General features: G+C 41.7%; 1 protein-coding gene across 1 annotated transcript in view; it reads right to left on the minus strand.

Moving 5' to 3' along the window:
• Positions 1-18,311, minus strand: part of CLASP1 (cytoplasmic linker associated protein 1) — a 4,127,769-nt gene that overhangs the window by 767,878 nt on the left and 3,341,580 nt on the right. The gene's annotated exons all lie outside the window — the stretch shown is intronic.

Consider the following 18,311-nt stretch of genomic DNA (forward strand, 5'->3'; position numbering starts at 1 on the left):
CAGAACTAGTCAAAATGATGTGAAGATTACTGATCCTACAGACATTGCCAACATACTGGCTGACAGGTTCAGTGCAAACTTCTCCCCCCCCAAAAGGAGAGATATCTATACCAAGCGATTGCAGCCCCAAACATTTCCAACGCCTTAAAACTGCTCTCTCCAAAGCAAAAACACAGCATCCATGGGACCGGCGGTGTCCCCGGCTGTGTGCGACACGAACACAATGAGGAATTAAACCCACAACTAGGACAGCTATTTAATCAAAGCCTTACCGCTGGATATGTACCGAGGGAGGGGGGCGCTGCAACTGTGGTCCCACTTCACAAAGGCGGTGCTTCCACCGACCCTGGAAATTACCGCCTATTAGCTTGACAAGCCTTATCTGCAAAGCCATGGAGAGGATCATAATGGACCTCATAAATAAAGACATAGGGAATTTGCAGACCTTGGATCCAACCCAGTTTGGCTTTGTCAAAGGCAGATCATGCCTTTTAAACTTGGTTGACTTTTTAAACAGTCACCAAAGCCATTGATGAGGGAAAGGCAGTCCATACAGCCTACCTGGATCTGGCGAAGGCCTTGATACAATACCTCACTGGTATCATTGAAAAACTCAGCAGCTTAAATGTTAACCCATACATCACAAGATGGGTTGCAAACTGGCTGAGTGACAGAACCCACAGGGTCAGAGTTGCTGGCGCCATGTCAGACTCAAAGCCTGTCACAAGTGGGGTCCCACAGGGCTCAGTCCTGGGCCCACTCTTGTTTGGCATCTACTTTTCAGTACAAGCAAACACAGGAGGGTTATGGCTGACAAAGTTTGCAGATGACTGCAAACTGGGAGCCATAGTAGAAAACACATCTGACACGGATATCCTTCAGAAGGGTCTCACAGAAATGGATAACTGGTGCCAGAGCCATGGCCTAAAGTTAAATGCCAAAAAATGCATAGTCATACCCTTCGGGAAAAACAAGGTTACCCTAGCTACCAAATAGGTGGCAATCCACTGAGCACAGAAGAAGTTATCAGGGACTTGGGGACCCAGGTTGATTGTAGTCTGTCATTCGACACCCATGTAGCTAAAGTAGTTAGGAAGACCTTCTACATTGCCCACCTTATCATGAAGGGATTCTCATCTAGATCAAGGGAGGTCATGGTCTCCCTTTACTCATCACTCATCAGACCAATGATTGAGTACAATGCCCAATTCGGAATGTATCTGACCCGACACTTGCAGCAGCTGGAGACCACAAAGTTCCTCACCAAAAGGATAAAGGGTCTCAAAAATCTGTCCTATGCTGCCCGACTGAAAGAACTCCAGCTCTATTCAGTCGCTCAGAGGTGACCTTTGCCTAACATACAAGGCCATGTCAAACCCAGATTTGATGAATATGCTTCACCTCAAAAATCTAGATCCACCAGAGCCACAAGGGCGGAGACTTAAACCTCGACACGGCTATTAATAGGGCGTGCTGGAGGGATAGATTCATCACCCAAAGACTCCTATGCTGTGGAACAAAATCGTATGTGAGGCAGAGCACCTCGCTGGCCATGTTCAAGAGAAATCTTGACCAATGGATGGGAGATCGCAAATATACCCCAGGGATTACCTCAGTGTCACTGCTCGACAGAGGCACAGCAAAATAATGGGTATAGTTCCCCATACTTAAGGGGTGGCGTGCTTGTAAATGCCCTCGGGCAGATAGCCTAGTATGAACCTATGAACCTATGAACCTATGCTTGCATAGGGAAATGACTGGGTAAAAACCATAGACGTTCTCCAGTAACAAGTTTATTACAAAGCATGAGAATATTGACTACTGTAAGTCTTTCTTTCTGATAAACTTTAGCAGTTTTGTGTCTGGTTTGCATGTCACTAGAAGACAATTTGATAAAGAAAACTGGCTTGGAGAAAGTGTTTACTGAAAGCATTCATGTGTTCTCTCAACTGGGAAAGTTATATAGATATAAAAAAATTATATAGCTCAAAACAAATCCATCCATCACAGAACAACAAGTGAGCCAGGCTATTAAATTAACTTATAAAGCAATTCCCCCCTACAATACTCCATAAATGTAATACATCCAACTCTGCCCTCATTGCAAGATGCAAAAAGCAGACCTAATTCATGTATTTTGGAGCTGCAAATGTGTGTATAAATTACGGATCTCCCTAAAAACCCAAATACAAAAAATAGGATACCAGAATTTAACACTAACATGGGAATTCACACTACTTCACATCCCACCCTTAAACTTAACCAAAAAACAATTAAACACATGTATAACGCTATTTTTACCAATGAAACTTTACATACCATCCAAATGGTTGGACAGTCTATCACATGGGAAGAATTCAAAACGACGGCTATTAAACATATGCTAGCTCACAAAATGACTACTGACAAAGCTATGAAAAGCTCTAGGAATTTAGAAGTATGGGAACAAGCCTTTAACATAATCTTACCACAGAGAATCATAAAATCACAAAATAATCTAAAGGAAAGTAAAGAATATATCAGTAACCCACATTTAGTCAAGTCTCAATGACACTCGATAACAATCATGTAAGCTTATTATGGAAAGCTTATGAAATGATTATAAGGCACATGTGCGCATTCATGTAAATAATTTCTGTTGTATAGTGTTTGGATATGTTGAAACCACACTGCATACCAATAATACAAGAATGAATATGTTTTTGTTCAGAAGGTTTTTATGTATATATATATATATACATATACATATATATATATATATATTATAAAACTGAAATAAAGAATTTTGAAAAAAAAAATTAAATAGCATTTACTAATAGCACAGGCTGTACCACACATCTTAGCATGATTAATCTTTCTTTTTGGTTAATTTTAGCCTGTTTGTGTAGCTATCAGTTAGAACTTATGTTCTCATTAGGAAGCAAAAACTTCAGCATTTGAAGATGTACATAGTTTTGAGTGTTATTGTAAAGTTCATACGATTTAGGAGGGTTTTTTGGGGCTGGTGTTTGTTCTGTTTGAGGCCTTTCAGGAAAAACAAAAAGTTATGTAAGATATGACACAGGCACAAATGGATATGACATGAAACAACTGTATAAAAGATCAACCTGCCAAACAGTATATACATGTAACATAAACGTTAGAACTAGACATTTAGCAAAAAAGCAGTTACATATAAAATTTGGTAATAATAACTATATAAGAAAATGATGCTTTCTGTAATGTCTTTCAATCTAAATGGTCTTACAGATGAATATAAAAAAGAAAGGGTAATGAACTATATTAAAAAATGTAGAGTGCAAGTAGCTATGCTACAGGAGACACATCTGGAAAGAACTGAACATGTGAATTTGGTAAAGAAAGGTTTTCACGATAGTTATTTAGCGGAATATTTGGAGCAAAGGAAAAGATGAGTACTTATTTTAATTGCAAGAGGAGCTCCAATAGTGACAGAAGAGGAAAAAAAAAGATAATAATGGCAGATACATAGTACTAAGGGGCTACTGGTTATGGCGGAGGATTACATTGGCATGCATTTACATCCCCTCTAGAACTGCTATAATGGAGCTTAAGAAAATTTTTGGGGAGAAATAATCAGCTTTCAGCAAGGAATATTACTTATAGGTGTAGATTAGAATTTGGTTTGCAACAGTGAAGATGTGTCTGGGTGGGCCTAGAATGGATAATATAACAAGGAAGGATAGATTTTTGAAAAAAAAAATGAAAATGTTTGGCATGGAAGATGTGAATTCAGTACTAGGAGTTCGAAGTGAATTTACATATTACTCACTGAGATACAAAAACTGGGCTAGGCTAGTTAGAATTTATATCTCACAGGAACATGTGCATTTAATTCAAGGTCTTGAAATGCACCCGTTAACTATTTCAGATCATGCACCAATAACTAAAATAAAAAAAGTAAGGTAATGAAATGAAAATGAGACACTGGCGCTTTCCCACCTACCATTTGAAAAGAGAGGAATTTAAGGAATGGGTTGTGGAATTAATTCACGAGCTACTAGGGAAGACAGGTTTGTCTTCTGAAAGCACAGCTAAAGAGTGGGATAAAATTAAAGTGGAGTTTGAAACTAGGTTCGAAAGAAAAGAAAGGGAGATATGTCTAAACAGTAACAAGAATTATTTAGAGGGATTGACAAATGTTAAAGTACTGCAAAATAGGAGGAATCTCTCAGAACAAGAAAAGGAGCAACTGCAGAATGCTAAACAGAAAATAAGGGATTACCTCGATAATATGCATGAGTTTAGAAAGATTGCTGTTAAGCAACTGTTTTTTGATAATAATTCTAGAGCACAAAAACTTTTACCACTGCTACTCAGGCAACAAAAAGTGGAAAGGGCAGTCACAAAGCTTAGGGAGCCTATAACAAGGAAGCTAACAAGAGAATTGTAGAAGTATTTGAAATATTTCAGACATTTTATGAAAACTTGTATAAAGCAAAGAAATACGGAAATCAAAAAAAGGTACAAAATATAAAAAAAAAAAAGATTGGAAATCAAGAAAAGGTACAAAATGTATTAAAAAAAAGGTTACAAAAGGAAATGTTTATGGAAGAATTAAGCATGCCAAAGTTAGAGGTAGATGAGGCTCAATTACTAGCAGGACGGGATGAGATAAAAATAGTTATGTATAACCAATCTACAGGACAGTTCCGAGGAATAGATGGTATTCCTGTGGAAGGTTGGAAGTTAGGAGGGAAAAACTGATAAAGATCTGAAGGTTTTTTTTTAGCAGTATTCTAAGAGGAGGAGAAGTTCTAACATCCTGGAAAAAGGCGGTGGTAACGGTAATACCTAAAGAGGGTAAAGAGCCATTGGATCCAGCTTCATGCAGGCCCATTTCAATACTAAAACCACAACTATAAAGTGTTTATGTCTATAATGGCTAAAATAATGGCAAAAGTGATACAAAAAATGATAGATATGGATCAGTGTGGTTTTGTGGAGGGGAGGCAAACATTTGACAATATTAACAGAACATTGATAATCCAGAGGGAAGCAGAATGTACGAAAGTACCACTTTCATTGGTGGGTCTTGATGCAGAGAAAGCATTTGACAGAGTAGACTGGGACTTCATGAGCAGGGCAATGGAAGCATTTGTTTTCCCTGATACAGTTATAAAGCTGATTAGAAGAATATATGAGGCATCGGAGGCATGAACTGAAATGGGTGGGGTCCTCTCCAATAATTTCTGCATGAGTAGAGGAACAAGGCAGGGTTGCCCACTTTCCCATTTGTTGTTTGCATTACATTTAGAACCACTAGCAAAGAAAATAAGGGACTCAGAAATTCAAGGATATAATTAGTATGGTAGTCAGGAAAAGCTGGCTCTACTTGCAGATGATATTATTTTATACATGACAAAACCAGAAAGGGACATTACAGTCTTGTGGAACATTTTAAGATAGTTTAAAATCTTCTTGGGATACAAAATTAATAAAGCTAAAATAAAGGCAGTATCGGTAAGTTATGTACCCAGACACAAATTGGTCGAAAAATATCCAAATTTATGGGGACATGATAAAATGAAGTATTTAAGAGTATGGATTAGAAATGACTCTGTGGTGGCAGGCAGCTAAGGATATGTGGGAAGAGACTAAACAGAAGATAATACAAAAATTGAGAAACTGGAAGTTTTGTTATATGGATATGGATGCTAAGATATAAGCCATTAAAATGTTTTTAGTCCCTTTAGTCTTATACACAGGTCAGGCATACTTTTATCAACCAGAGGAGAAATTGTGGATAGCAATTAAAAAAGAGTTGAAGGATTTTATCTGGGAAGGGAAGACAGCAAGGGTCAAGTGGGATAAACTGATTCTACCAAAAGAACAAGGTAGACTAGGATTACCTAATTTGAGGGGGTATTTTAGAGCAACACAGTTAAGGGTCTTATACATAACACAGGCAGAAAACTATAACTCAAAGTGGAAAGGGATGATGCTGATGCAGGGAGGAAGCTCAAGAAATAAGGAGAGATTGGGATTTTAGATGCAGACTCTTAAGGAGAACAACCAAAATCATACAGAGTATTCTATTCATAAAATAGCAGGGAGTATTCTAAGAACCAAACCAGCGTGAGAATGGAGAAAAGAGATTTTGCCGGTATGGTTGACTGTGGTCAGGGATACAGATAATAGGCAAGAGGGAGCTGGAATTTATTGGAGAAAGCTTGAAAAGGAACCAAGGCACTGGGAGCAAATAACTGGAAACAGAAAGGTAATAGAATGGTAAGAGGCCAAGAATTTATTTGGACTGGAGGTTAGAGATTGCCTTCCCTTATCAAGGTCTGATATCAGAGTATAGGCAAAGAGAAAGAAACAGGGGGCTCCTAAATGAAAGATCAGCACTGGTAGAGTTTTTAATAGAAACTAGAACAGAAGCTGCTGTTAAAAAAGGAATAATTAGTAAAGCACATAAAATACTGCATGACAATTATAAGAATCAATCAGAGGAGCTTAGAAAGGATTGGGAAAAGAGACTAGATAACCAATTCACAAAGAGACAATGGGGGGATAATCTCCCAAATTTGCAAAAAAGTCTAGCAGATTTGGGATCTTTGCTTGGGAATGTTTACATAAGTATTTTTATACCCCAAGTAGACTCCAAATAATTTTTACTCGGGTGGATAGCAAATGTTGGAGGTGTGACGGTCAAGAAAGAGGTAGCTGGGAACATATTTTTTTGAGGGGTGATGAGCTGGCAGACATTTGGGATTCCTTACGGACTGCTCTGTCAGAGATGCTAGGTGGGCAGATTGGACTGACTGGGGAGATGATTTTTTTGAGTTAAGCTACAGAATCGGAATTTACTAGACATAGTAAAGCCATGCCAAGTCTAACTATGGTGGCTACCAAAAAAGCAATTACTAGAAAATGGAAATCAAAGTCTAGACCAACTTTACTAGAAGTAGTGAATATAGTAACAGAGATAAAACAACTGGAATTGGGATCTTTAGAAAAGGGAAGGTGCAAACTACATAGAAAAAAATGGGAATTGTGGGAGCAGGAACGAGGTTTAAGAGGCAATATTTGAATGAGCTATATAATGCTTACCTGACAATGGCTAGAAGGTTTATAAGTGATTTATAATATGTTTGCAACTACAGTTGTTTCAATGGTGTCTGTGATGTAAACTGTTTGCAACTAAAATTATATAATTTTGTATGTTTTTCATTTATATAAATGTATGATTGCCTTTGTCATATTTACTTATTTATTTTACATTTGTTGACCAGGTTTGTCCAACTGAGCTGAAGAGCCCATTTTCAGAGGAGGCCCGGGGAGAAAAGCTCCAACATATTATACAATTTTCATTATACATTAGCATTAAACAGCAATGTTACAGGATTATTACAAGGCATTAAGTAGCAATATAATGTTATACAGTGTCAATACTCAGGAGTATAGCAAAGCTCTTTCAAGATGTATAAAAAGAAACTTTTGTCATAATGTAGTTGCATGAAGGCAAGATAACTACTATAGAACTGTTTCCTCAGAGGAAACTAGCTTAATATGTTTTAGAAAACAGTAGAAAGAGTAGTCAAGAAAGATTAGAGAGATCTAGGGAGAAGAGCGAGTTAAGGGCAGGAGGTAGATTAAGGTATGGGAAGTAGGGGATGTTTATGAAGGGAGAGTGCAGTGGCAGGCCATTGACTTTTAAAGTACTCTTTGGTGGCTGTCTTAAATTGTTTAGGATGTGTAAGGGTCCTGATTTTCTAGTGGGAGCCTATTCCAGGCAGTAGTGGGGTGACAGCTGTACATGTTACGTCCAAATTTGGACTTGGGTTTGTAGAATTGTAGTTGGTCTTGGTTAGAGCTTCGGAGAGGTCTGGAGGGAGAATAATGGGAGATGACAGGGGATAGTGTTAGGCAGTAGGAAGGCTGGTATAGGACAGAATGAATGCTCTGGAGCTGAGACAGAAGAAGCTGGTGGGGTAATTCAAGCCAGTTTAGGTGTTTTAGAGAGACACAGTGATGGGATTTGTTGAGCAGTAAATCTAGCTACCTTGTCATAGGTAGATTCGAGTTTGGTCAGGAGTGTTGAGTTAAGATTTGTGAGAATTTGAGAGATGTACATTAGATTGAGTAGAAGGTAGGTGAGAGAGAGAGTAACTGTGGTTTCAGAGGTAAGGAATTTCTTGTTACGGTAAAGGAGACCTAGTTCTGAATGAGTCTTTTTGATACAGTTATTAACATGCAAGTCAAACTTAAGTTGATCATCGATGGTGACACCTAAGAGCTTAGTGCTGGATTCTACCTGAATGGTAGTGTTATTAAGGGACTGTATGGACCAGGAGGGTTTAATATTGTTGAATTTGTTAGGTAGGAAGAGTAACACCTTTGTTATTTTAGGGTTAAGGACGAGCTGGTTGTTGGAGAGCCATGTTTCAACTAAGGTAAAAGATGCCTGAGTAGCTGTGATCAGCTTGGAGGGAGAGTTGGCTATGGTGATGACTGTAGAGTCATATGTGTATTGCACTAAGGATGACGGAGGACAGGAGGTATAGAGATGGTTAGTAGATATTAAAAAGTAAAGGCCCTAGGATAGACCCTTGAGGTACACCCATTTTTACAGGGAGAGGAGGGGAGAGTGCAGAGGGCCAACTCACTGATTGAGATCTATCACTGAGGTAGCTGGAGAACCATGCAACAGTATCAGAGAAGAAGTTGAGATTATGCAGTTTGTGCAGCAGAAGAGAGTGTGAGATGGTGTTGAAAGCTTTTGAGAGGTCTAAGAATAGGCAAGAAATAAGTTTATGGTCGTCCATAGCTAGAGAGCGAGAGTGGTGAGGAAAGATAATACAGCTGTAGTGGTGCTATGTTTGGTTCTGAAGCCATGTTAAGTGGGTGTAAAGCAGATTTTCCTGTATTAGATACTGTAAAACTTGTTTATGAATACATTTTTCTAGTACTTTAGAAAGAGGGGAGAGGATAGCGCTAGGTCTAAAGATGGAGATATCAGAGGAGTTATCTCCTTTGTGTATAGGTAGAGTGTAGAATTGTTTCCAGATGGAGGGGACTTTAGATTCAGAGATACAGTGATTAATTAGGATACATACAGGGAGAACAAGAGTCAGCTGCAAGTAGAAGAAAAGTGGAAGGAATATTGTCAGCTGATGCTAAGCATGGTTTTAATTTAGAGAGTAGAGTTTTGATGGAGCTGGTAGGTACAAGTTTGAGAGAGAAGGTATTTGAGGAGGTAGTATTAAGAGTAGGTTCAAAAATGTTGAAGGTGTTAGTAGTAGAGGAGTTTGAGTTAGGGTTGAGTAGCTTAGATATTGAATTGATAAAATAGGTACTGAAGATAGTGGCAGTTTCTTCAGGTGTCCTGTCTGGGCATGGATTGGGGAAGCTAGAATTACCGGGATGTAATATTTGGTTAATAGAGTTCCAGAATTTTTTAGGATTAGATCTTAGGGCTGTGGGAGGTTTGTTACAGAAGTCCTTTTTACCTTTGTTTATGTTTTTTTTTTGTCAGATTTCTGAGTTCTTTATATTTTTGCAAGTCTGCAGGGAGCTTAGTTTGTGACCATTTTTTCCATAATCTATCTCTAGTTATCATAAGGGTACGAGTGGCTTTTGACAGTCATTGAGATATGTTGGAGTTAATTTGGACTTTGTGAGGGGGAACAAATGAGTCTAAGATGCTAAGGAAGGTGGAGTTGAAAGCTAGGACTGCTTCTTCTAGTGGGAGTTGGATAAGAAATTTCCAGTTTACTCTAGAGAGGAGGGCAATAAAGGTTTCTGGATGGAAGTTAGAGAGTGTGCGACAGGTAATAAATCGAAGTGGTTTTGAGAAGTGTGGAGTGAACCTGAGCACTTTTATAGGGGAGTGATCACTCAGGGTGTTTGGTAGGATTTCAGGGTTATGACATTTGGAAGGATTAGATACAAGTACCCGGTCAACAAGAGTACTAGATGTGTGACAGTTATTTGTATGAGTAGGTTGGGAGATTAGCTGTGTGAAGCCATATAAATTAATATGAGTATTAAGAGTTTGGATTACTAAGAGTTAACCAGTTAAAGTTGACATCCCCAAGGAGGATAGTTTCATTAGGGATGTGCTGAGAAAAGTATGAGAGAATATTTGCGAGCAGAGGAATGTTGTCTCTTGGAGGAATATAGATGGCTGCTACTGTGATAGTGGTGTGGTCATTGATTTTAAGGTTAGCTGTCAGCAGTTCAGCAGGAGAAAAGGATGGGATAGATTTCAAAAGACTTGAAAGAGTGAGGTGGTTGGAGTAGAGGATGGCTACGCCATCTCCTTTTTCGTTTTGGTGATCTAAGCGGAGTATATTATAACCAGGGGGAGAAAGTCTTTATCAGAGGTTTGGGGTTTTAGCCAAGTTTCTGTTAGGGTGATGACATCAAGGGTGTGGATGGCTATCCAGGCATGGAGGTCACTAACTTTGTTTAGAATACTACGGGTGTTCATAGAGTAAAAGGAAATATGTTTATTTGGACAGGACGAGTTTATTAAGTAGGGAGAGGTCATGGTGGGGTGACGGATAGACCCTGGATTTGGATGTATATCTCCTGATAGAAGCAGGGCTACATGGAGGTGGTAAAGTCTAAATTTAAGTGGGTTGTAGGTCAAGTACTTAGTCTTGGTTTTAGAGGCTAGAGAGTGAGGGGGAAGAATTTTGATTTAGGCAGAGGGAAAAGATAGATGAGGAGATTGTAATAGAGAACTATGGAGATGAGAAGCTTTTAGTATGGGGATTAGTTGTATCTCTATGGACAGGTGGTAATGGAGTAGTATAAGATGTAAGAATGAGAAGAGAAGTAATGAAGGCAAGAGGAGAATAGAGAGGGTTGCAACAGCCATGGCCTGGCAAGGGGGGGGGGGGGGTAGGATTGGAATGGAGTGAGGAGTAGGTAAGGGACTAGGAATGGTAAGTTGTTCGACCTGTTAAGAGAGTTGAAGTAAAATTTAGGTGAAACAACCTGTAGGGGGAGTAGGACATATGTAGGAATCAGGAGAATTTGCAGCAGGCTAAAACTATGAAGTAATAAGTAGGGGAGGGGTAAGGTGTTTAGAATGTTCTAGCAGATTGAAAGGGGTGGAGCTTGGCGGGAGTAATTATATGGTTAGGTATAAAGAAAATTATATGAGAGGGTGGGTGGGAGGGAAGCTGAGTGAGCCAGAGCATAGTAAGGGCGAAACGGAGTGAGATGGGCCAGGAAACGGTAGTCACCACAAGAAACAATCAGCAGAAAATGGTAGTCACCACAAGAAACAATCAGCAGGCCAGGAGGGAAACAGGAAAGAGCACACAGTGAGAGTCAGCAGGTAAGTCAAAGAGGTAAGGAGGTGTAGACAGAGAGGGAAGAGATGTTATAGCGAGGTATACACAGGTATTCGCAGTAAGATAAAAACAGTTAAAAGGAAACCACAAACAGAAAAAAAGAGTTTAGCTAACCAACAGAGTTAGCACTAGGGTAGTGACTAACTTATTGATGGCAGAGAGAGGCAAGAGGCAAGGTTTTTAAACAGGCGAGTGTGGGGGGGGTGTCTCAGTGGTATGCAAGTATCCTGTACAGTAGACAAAGTAAGACTACTTTGTGGTATAAGCTTAAAACACACTTTTAGTGTAAATTGGCTATACAACAGAGCACAGGCAATATACCAGGAGTTGGAGCTGTATCTGTAAATAAGGTAGAAGCAGTCTTGAAGGAAGACACTATGCTCTTAAAACTTTTAGTGTAAACTGGCTATACAACAGAGCACAGGTGCTATTCCAGGAGTTGGGGCAGTATCAGTAAAGGAGATGATGGAGATGGGGCTAGCAAGATTGTGCCACTCAAAAATCAAAACCCTCAGACCAACTCAGAACTGATGGGGTCTCAAAGAACTTTACCAGCTATTTTTAAGCATTTTACAGTGACACTTGCAATTCTTGTGCATGTTTCCAGCACTTGATTCTGCCTCAGAAACAGAGGCAAACACCCACTCTGCCTATCTAACAATTTATGGTCAAAAATTCCTTTAGATTATGCACTCTTTCAAACAGGGTCCTTCTGAAAGAATAAAAATAAAGTATTCTGAGTCTGAAGAAGCCATCTAAGGTGAAAGCGCTAACTCGTTTTGTCTTTTAATAAATTATTTCTGATTTTAACGCTGCAGTTTATTCCAGAGGATTTATATGCACAGAGTATTTCTACAAAGGGATAGTTGATTGCCTCAGCCATGTTTGACTCCTATCATCTGTTTTATTTTATATTTATGCTTCGTCTTTGATTACAGGAGTCATTTATTCCGTTTTTGTTCTATTTTTGTAATAAAATTAAAGTGCAGTGATGACTCTCAGACAGGTTACTGTTCTCATTAAGCAGAGTAAATACTGACTGTGAAAATACTTCTGTGTTAACTGTTTGGCCAAAACTAAAAGTGGTGAGGTTTCCCCTGGGATGTTACCAACTTTGGAAATATTTAAAAAAAATCATAAACAAAAATATCAGCACAACAAACAACAACAATAAATCAAAACTTAAGATAAAGATTCGCAAACTGGGTGTGAATTTTAGCTCTAGTGTCCATTTTCATGAAATGAGGGACAGACGTCCAATCATTCAATGTGAGGAAAAAAAAACTTGTGCTTACACTGCATTCTTAAGAACAAGAATGAAAATAAAGAAGTTATGTACTTACCATAACATTCCATGTGAGTTGTTCCATCTCGCCTTCATTCTTCACTGATAGGTTCGGAGCCGATCATAGACGCCGACACGGCTGATTAGCAAAGCTCAAGACCAGTAGCTCGAGACCAAGCCCCATATCCCATTATGCATTGCTGGAATTACCTCAGATCTTGTTTGCTGCGTGTACCATATCCTAGTAAGAGGACTAATCTCCCCAGACACAAAGAAACACTGAATAACCAGGATGAAGCCAGTCTCCAAGTCAACTGTCAGCCAGGTGGGGGAAGGAGGAAGGGATGTGAGAATGAAGGCGAGATGGAACAACTCACATGGAACGTTATGGTGAAAACATAACTTCTTTACGTGAAGTTGTTCAATCTCGACGTTCATTCTTCACTGATGGGTAGCTTCCCTAGCACCCTAATCCTGGGTGGCTCACGGGAGTATATTTTTCAGGACCGTAGAACCAAAGGAAGCCCTATCCCTGGAGGCCTTGTCCACTTTGTAATGAGTGATAAACGTATGAGGCTTAGACCAAGTGGCTGCAGCACAGATATTATCAAGAGGTAACTTGGCTTGAAATGCCGAAGAAGTAGAGACTGCTCTGGTTGAATGCGCCTTCACTTTATGCAACAAAGACCTATTAGCAGATGAGTAAGTGTAGGTGATACAATCTGAAAGCCACTTAGAAAGGGTTGTTTTAGCCACTGGTCTACCTTTTCTGGCTTCAAAGAATGAAACAAAAAGCTGGTCTGACTTTCTGAATTCTTTAGTTCTGTCTAGACAATATCTGAGCTGTCTGTGAACATGAAGTTTGTGCAGCATGTATTCTAATTTGTTGGTATGGTTGGGGAAAAAAAACGGGCAACTCAATAACTTGATTGATGTTTGTCTCAGAACATACTTTAGGCAAAAAGGAAGGGTTAGTTCTAAGGGATACTCTGCCCGGATGAAAAATCATATAGGGGGGCTTGATAGATAATGCCTGAAGCTCTGACACTCTGCGGGCAGAAGTAATGGCCACTAGAAAAATAGTTTTCCATGACAGAAACTTGAGCTCACAAGATGATGCTGGTTCGAAGGGAGAAAGAATAATATGGGATAGCATGAAATTCAAGCTCCAGGGAGAATAAGGAGTCTTCACTGGAGGTCTCATGTGAAAGGTACCTTTGAGGAAGGCCTCGGATAACTGGTGTTGCATAATATTCAGTCCATCAATACCTAGATGAAAATTAGATAAAGCTGCTAACTGGACCCTGACGGTAGCAGCTGCCACTCCTTCGTGAAAAATCTCGGTCAAGAATTCTAGTATGGGTGACAATGGAGCTTGGAAAGGATCAAGGTTTTTGTTAGAAGCCCAAATGGAAAATCTTTTCCACTTACTACGATACAATTTTCTGGTGGAAGGTTTGTGGGAAGCCAACAAAATTTGACTTGTGTCATCTGAAATATTATGAAGCCTGGCTATACGGGGAAATGGAGCAGCCAAGCAGTTAGCTTCAGTGACTGCAAGGAAGGATGGAGGTCCCCTGACGGGTGTGTCAGAAGGTCTGGAACTAGGTCCAGGATCCATGGATTCTCCAAGAGATGATGGTGAAGAAATGGAAACCAAATCTGCCAAGGCCAGTGAGGGGCTATAAGAATGACAGTCCTTCCCAGCGACTTTGCATTCTGTAAAAATCTGGGTATCAGCGGAATTGGGGGAAATGCATAGAGGGGACCCGGGGAACAATCGTGTACGAGTGCATCCCTCGTGGGTTCTCCCGGAGAGGGTATATGGGAAAAGTAGCTTCTGCATTTGGTTTTGATGTGGCTGGCAAAAAGATTGCAGCAAGGCTGTCCCCATTTGCAGGAAATCCTGTCCGCAATTTCCAGTTTGAGGGACCACTCGTGTGGCAATAAAATTGCCCTGCTCAGCTTGTCCGCTATCACGTTGGATCTCCCTGGGATGTGCGTTGCCAGCAGAAAGCACTGGGATGACAAAGCCCACTGCCAAACTCTGAGGGCTTCTCGGCAAAGGGGGTAAGGCTTGGTCCCGCCCTGTTTGTTCAAATACCAGACCACTGACATGTTGTCTGTCTGTATGGCAATTGTCCCTAGAGAGTCAGTCCTGAAAGTATTGCATCGCCAGAAGTACCATTCTCATCTCTAGGACATTGATATGCAAATGTGACTCTCGATCCGTCCATGTGCCTTGGGCAGTCTTTCCCTGAAAATGCCCCCCACCCTATCAGGGTCCGTGGTCACAGTGACTACTGGAGGGGGAGTACAAAGGGGTGTCCTATTGTGACAAGTAGAGACGTCAACCACCACTGAAGATCCTTCTTGAAAGAGTTTGTAATCAGAATCATGTGGTTCATTGGCAAGTCCTGGTAAGACCACTGAGTGAACAGGAGCCATTGAAGAATCCGCATATGCATCCTCACCAATGGAATGGCTAAAATTGCTGCCGCCATCAAACCTAGTACTTTCAAGACCTCTGCAGCTGGAGCTCTGTTCTTTGACACCAGTGAAGTGATGTGTTGGTGAGGAATTGAAACCCTTTCGACTGGAAGATGTAGAGTGGTGGTTGAAGTGTCTAGCTCTGCCCCTATAAAGACGATTTGCTGCGATGGTGACAAGGCAGACTTTTCGAAGTTGACCATAATGCCTAAGCGGTTGATGAGTGTCAGAGTGGATTCTGTTGCCTGAATCAGTTGATGCCTGGTGGTAGAGGTAAGGAGCCAATCGTCTAGGTATGGAAACACCTGGAATCCTAGACGCCTCAGGTGAGCCGTGACCACTGCCATACATTTGGTAAACACTCTGGGGGCTGTAGTGAGACCAAAGGGCAGGGCTCGAAACTGGTAATGACTGGCTCCCAGCCGGAAACGCAGATGAACTCTGGATGGTCTGGCTATTTTTATATGGTAGTACGCATCTTTGAGATTGATCGAGCACATCCAATTGTCCTACCTAAAAAGGGGAGTATGGACTGAGGCGTGACCATCCGAAACTTCTCTTTTTTTACAAATTCATTCAGACTGCTGAGGTCCAAAATGGGTCTCCAGTCCCTTGTTTTCTTTGGAACCAAAAAGAATCTTCAGTAAGTTCCGATTCCTGTTTGGTCTGCTGGGACTGGTTGGATGACTCTTTTGTCTAGTGACCTGCGGACCTCTATGGTTGCTTGCTCCCTGTAACTAGGTGGAACGTCCAGGATTCTCTTGACGGGAATGGGTGGAGCGGAAAACAGTATGAAATACCCTCTGGAAATGATGTTTTGTACCCATCTATCATTTGTGATATCTAGCCAAGCGTCTGGGTACAAAGATAAGCGACCCCCGACCGCCTCCAAAGCAGGACAGTCGGGCCTCCTCTCAGGAGAGTTGGTAGGGTTGGCCAGAGAAGTGATCTCTGTCACCCTGGTGTTGCGGACTCCCTCTGCCGCGAGGGCAGCGCCTGCCATTATTACCCTCTCCTCTGCCCCTGGAGGGAGTTTCTCCATGTGTGTCCTGAAAGGCTCCTTGGGCTTTCCAGAAACACTTCTTCCCTCCCCTTTGGCCTTTGGGGAAAGGCCGAGTAGGGGTGGAAAAATGGACTCTGATGGCAGACAGAGTCTTTCCCTCCTGTTCACACCTGGTCAATGTTTCCTTTACCTTTGGCCCAAACAAGGATGGGCTGTCAAACGGAGTGTTTACAAATGAAGACTTGAAAGGCTCCGCAAAGAACAGAGGTACATCCAGGCATGCCTGAGAAGAGCAATCCCTGTACCTGCAGCCTTACTCAAACCATCAGCTGCATATGATATGAGGCACATGGACGAGTTCACAATGGAATTAAGGATAGCAAGCTGGGCCAAAACTTTGTCAGAGATGCCTGCAGCTAAAGTACCCTGGAAGAGAATCTCCAAGCTCCTTAAGGAGATCTCTTTGCAGTCTGGTAAAATGGGTCAGAGAGTTCAGTGATCGCAGAGTAAAAGTCGCTGAACTGAACATGCATTTCCCTTATCTATCTATGATCCTGGACTCTCTGTTAGGAGGATGAATAGACGCAGATGTTTCCGACAATTCCTTCTTAGTGGCCGCCGCCACCACCATGGCATCAACATGAACTCATTTGGACAGAAAGGATTTATCCACAGGGGGCAGAAATACATTTATTAGGCCTCCGAGGGACAGGCTCCATGGACTTTGGAGACTCCCATGCCCTACGAGAGACCAATTGCATAAACTCATCATAGGGTGGAGACACCCAAGAGGTGTAAGGTTGAGACTTGAAAGCCTTCAGAAGAACCGACTCATCCTCAGTAGGGCTTTTGGACTGCCAATCACCCCTCTGCGAAGGATCTCAAGTATCTCTGCAAAGAAGATGTCCTCAGAGGGGGATCGAGGGGACCCTTCTGACTCCTCCAAGTCAGTGTCAGATGTCAGGGACTCCTGTGGGGAGTCCAAGTGTCTCCTCTTGCACAGTCTCTTTCTGGGTACTTCCTCAGTGGGGACTTCTGGGGAAGTCTCAGAAGAGCAGGGCGCACCCAGTGGAGCTACCTGAGACTCTGGGTCTCTATCCTTGGGGTGACCGATGGTAGCAGAAGCAGACACAAGCACTTTAAAGGAAGAAGATGCCAAACCTGGTGATGAGGAAGTCTTTGGAGACAACACTCGCCTCATGGCTTTGAAAGCATCATGGCTCCGATAAGGAGTCGATGGACCCAAAGGAACTGCAATTCCCTTCCTCACCGATGCCGTGGGCTCCGAGCCCGAGGTAGGAGCCGAGCTCACCCAAGCCGATGTCCTGAGAGGAAGTGTTGGCACCAACAAGTCAGTGTGACTATCCTCCCCGGATCCGACAGGGGAACATCAGTTCCTAGAGTCCCCAGTCGGCACTGAGGACGTCCGAGCAGATGGAGCCGACGATACTAGAACAGCCGTCGGCTCCAAGGGTTCTACAATCATCAAGTCGGCCTCCTTCAGCTCCGAAGGACCGTTATGGCTCGGAGGAGTAGTAGTCAATTCAGGAATTGTGGTTTTCGGTTCTGATGCCCGGGACGGAGCCGACAACAATTTAGCTAGGCCTGGTGTCGTTAATAGCTTCTGTACCAGCCGATCCATATCCGAATCTGAAAGGCTAACAGATGACCTGGAAGAAAGCACCAATGGTGCCGACTGGAGAAGTGGGGAAGAGGGAGTTTCAGAGACCGGTTCCAAGCCAGAGTCCCAGCTCCGAAAAGAACAGACTGTTGGCTCCGAAAGCTGTGGTGCCGAAGTCACAGTATATTCTACTTTTTTTATTTTTTTTGTCTTAGACTCCGAGGAAGATTTCGAAGATTTGCTGGCCCCATCCTGGTCAGACAAAGCTTCTACAAAGGGGTGCTTAAGGATACCATCCTGGTCAGACAAAGCTTCTACAAAGGGGTGCTTAAGGATACCCCGATCAATGAGTTTCCTCTTCCTCTATTCCCTAGTAGAAAATGAGTGGCAGATACTGCAGGACTCCTGAAGGTGCACTTCACCCAAACAATAAACGTACTGAACATGTGCATCTGTCACAGACATTTTTTGTCCGCAGTCTGGACATTTTTTAAAACCAGACTTCAGATGTTTCTCCTTATTTTCAGACATAATATCAACAACTTTGACAAATGCCCAAAGGGGCCACTCTAGATATAATAC

The sequence above is a fragment of the Protopterus annectens genome, chromosome 6.part0 (genome assembly GCF_019279795.1).
Source record: "Protopterus annectens isolate FY-2018-M chromosome 6.part0, PAN1.0, whole genome shotgun sequence".
NCBI lineage: Eukaryota > Metazoa > Chordata > Ceratodontiformes > Protopteridae > Protopterus > Protopterus annectens.